Below are 3,788 nucleotides of genomic sequence, written 5' to 3' on the forward strand. Positions count from 1 at the left end.
TGCTCCTTCATTTTTCTTTGCAATACAGTCTTCCTACCCCTTAGGTGTTGTATTCTATCAGGTTCTATTCCAGTCCTCTTCCAAGCTAGGACCATCCCACACCATGCAGTCTCCCTGAGTGACCCTATTCAGGCCTATGGCTTTAACTGCCACTTGGGTACAGCCGATTCTCCACCTAGACATTGCTCCTTAGCTCTAGGCCTGTGTATTCCCTGTTGCGTACTGGCCCCTGACTTCCATCTGGATATTCTTCAGGCCTCTCGAACTCAACCTGTGCAAACACACTCCTCCTGAATTCCCTGTGTCTCAGTTACATGGCCCTACCTTCACCTAACAACCCAAGACTAAAATCTGTCCACTCAGACTCTTCCCTCTCCCTTACCCCCATGACACGTTCAGTCATCTTGAACTGCTGTAGATTCTCTCCACTCAGTATCTCTAAACTCTGTCCCTTGGGCAGGGCCCTCCTCATTTCAGGCCTGGCTGGTAACCTTGCCTCTTGCTCCACTCCATGCCTGCCTCGCTGATACCAGAAGCATCTTACTAAAAGGCAAATATGAGTCTGTCCCAGCCCTGTTCAGGATCCTTCAGTGGCTTCCTAGTCCTCAAGGAGCATCCAGGTCTGGTGCCTGCTGACTTCTCCAGTTCACTACATGAAATTTCCCTCGTTCCCCCTAAATTCAACATGCCATCTCCCACATCTGGACTGTACACATGACGTTTCTTCCACACCATAAACTCCCTCAACACACGCATACACACAGAAACACACACACACACACACACACACACACACACACACCTTTTTTTCCTTCCACATGCACTCAAAAAATACTTTGTTTCTGATTTGTCATAAGGAATGAGACCATGCATATTGTTCTGTAACTTGTTTTTGTCAGCTGCCATGGTTGGCCACCTTTCCACACCAATGATAGCTCTACCTTATCTTTTTTCTTTTTTTTTTTTTTTAATATTTGTTTCTTTTGGCTGCGCCGGGTCTTAGTTGCACACGAGGGATCTTCGTTGTGGCGGGCGTGTGGGATCTTTAGTTGCGGCATGCAGGCTTCTTAGTTGTGGCATGTGGGCTTCTTAGTTGTGGCATGCATCTGTGATCTAGTTCCCCGACCAGGGATCAATCCCAGACCCCCTGCACTGGAAGCGTGGAGTCTTACCCACTGGACCACCAGGGAAGTCCCTACCTTATCTTTCTTACAAATGGCTCCTTTAAATTCCTTAGTAGGGCTAAGAGTAGTTTATTTAACTATACCTCTATTGATGGACATATCGATACTTCTGCCATTTTACCTCCAGAATGTATCCATTTATGCTACCACTATAGTGTATAGAAATAGTGTATAAAAGCACCCATTTCTCAGCATCTTCATCAACACTAGATATTGTCAATCTTTAAAATTTTTGCTCATATAATTTTTTGCCTTAAATGTGTGCTTTTCTTTTTCTTTTTTTTTTTTAGTAAATTTATTTATTTATATTTATTTATTTTTTGGCTGTGTTGGGTCTTTGTTGCTGCGTGCGGGCTTTCTCTAGTTGCAGCGAGTGGGGGCTACTCTTCGTTGCAGTGCGTGGGCTCAGTAGTTGTGGCTCGCGGGCTCTAGAGAATAGGCTCAGTAGTTGTGGCGCATGGGCTTAGTTGCTCTGCGGCATGTGGGATCTTCCTGGACCCTCCCCGGACCAGGGAGGATTCTTAACCAATGTGCCACCAGGGAAGTCCCTAAATGTGTGTTTTTCTGATTAGTAGTGAGACTGAGCATCTTTTTATATATTTTTTACTTATCATGAACCATCTATTCCTTTCATCCATTTTTTTCTGAGTGTTTGTTTTCTTCTTATTGATTTGTATCCACCCCCCCACTCCCCCACCCCCACTTTCTCCACCTGCCTAATTCCTACCAGACATTCAAGATAGGCCAGGTACCACCTCCTCCAAAAAGTCTTCGCCAGTTCTCTGGCCTCTCCCTGCCTCTACCCTCAAGTTAAGCCCCCAACTCTGCACTGTCTACATATCAACCTTGCTGTGAGTTTATCTCCACCACAAGTTCATGAGCGCTTAGGTCTGTTACCTCTATTTCCCCAGCTCATATTAGTGTGCCCTGCGTAGTATAGGTGCATAATAAAAGAATGAGCAAATAATTGGCAAATAGGATTACCTTCAGGCTTATTTTCTTTTTCCTATTGCTTGAGAAAACAATACAGAACAAAATAGCCAGTTTTATTCTATTTCGTAACCAAATATGAATTTAGCATAACTCCTTTCACATAAAGAGCTTCAGCTCTCTGCCTTCATTGTTTAATTTTTTTCCTTGGCTTCGTTTTGAAAGTTAAAGTCCCTGGGGTCCTAGGATCCCAGTCTCAAGACCTGAAACCTCCCAGCCCCTGAGACACACCCTCATTTCCAAACCTCACACCTCTGCCTCCTTACTTCCCAAGATACCCATGCTCCTGGCATACTGCGGGCCAGGAATCCAGGAAAGGCCAGAGACGAAGGTGCATCCAAAATAATGTCTTATTGGGAATTCCCTGGCTGTCCAGTGGTTAGGCCCCCGTGCTTTCACGGCCGAGGGCCCAGGTTCAATCCCTGGTTGTAGAACTAAGATCCCTCATGCCGCAAGGTGAGGCAAAAAAAAAAAAAAAAAAAAGTCAAAATTATGTCTTATTCAACCTGGAATGTTCAATAAATGCTTAGGACATATACAAACTTGTTTAGTTGACAAATGCTACATCTATTATCAGACACAAACCAAGGCCTCAGACAAAGGAATGCCACATCCCCATTACATTATCATAACCTGGATCAGAGAATATGGAGCCAAGCAAATTAAACTCAACACTCAATAATCAAGCCATGGGTAATGAACTTGAGACCCTATGAGAAGGACCATGAACCTGGGCCTTCTGTTCAACCTCAACAGAAGTCAGATCTGAAACTGAATCTGTAGGATCATCACAAAGTAATTAGGTTTTAATCTTTTCAAATGTATTTAAAGCAATCACTCATTTTGTTTTTACTCTGAATAAGATCTTCATGTGTAGCAGCAGCCGCCAAGCTATACCTGAGTTCCAATTGCATCTTGTGATAATAACAGCGGGTAATATTTGTTAAGCATTGACTATGTCAGGCACTGGGCTAAGTGCGCATGCATCATCTCATTTAACCCAGATAGACAGGTCAGTTCTCAGCAGAAATGGAAAGCACAGCCTGCTAATAACTGGGAGGAGTTATGTTCAGCTCTGCTAATGTACACAAGCATCTCAGTTTCCAGCCCATGTCTGCAGACTTGGAGGAGCCTCTAGCTTGTCAGAGATGTGGCTTCTTAGAGAAAACTTACACTGCAACTTCTCCGACTCAGAGAAATTCACACTTTCTAACCTGTTTGCCTATAAACTAAGATTTGAAGGAAGCTTTCCCACTTCTGGGAGACGAGAAGGAGGAGCAAGGCACTGTTATTCATCAAAAAAAGGCTAAAATTAAAGTCTCGCGTTTCACAAGTGTTCATAAACTGCTTTCAGCTTATTATTTTAAAGGAAGCAAACAGCCGTTCCAGAGTCACAAGGAGGGGAGGGCTGGCAAGTTCACTCCCACCTCAGAAGCCTTCCACTTCACCTGGGCAGACTCGGAGATGGGCAGCCCCAAGGAGCGGATCTGTCGGGGGAGGGGAGCTTCGGGGCTGAAGGAGGAGCTCCGACCCCACCCTCAAACTTCAAAGGGAGCGGCCAGATCCTCCCTGAAAAGGCTGGGCTGCAGATCCTCCAGGAGGTCGCTCGAGCTC

This window comes from Lipotes vexillifer, unplaced genomic scaffold (assembly GCF_000442215.2).
Source record: "Lipotes vexillifer unplaced genomic scaffold, Lipotes_vexillifer_v1.1 scaffold2106, whole genome shotgun sequence".
Lineage (NCBI taxonomy): Eukaryota > Metazoa > Chordata > Mammalia > Artiodactyla > Lipotidae > Lipotes > Lipotes vexillifer.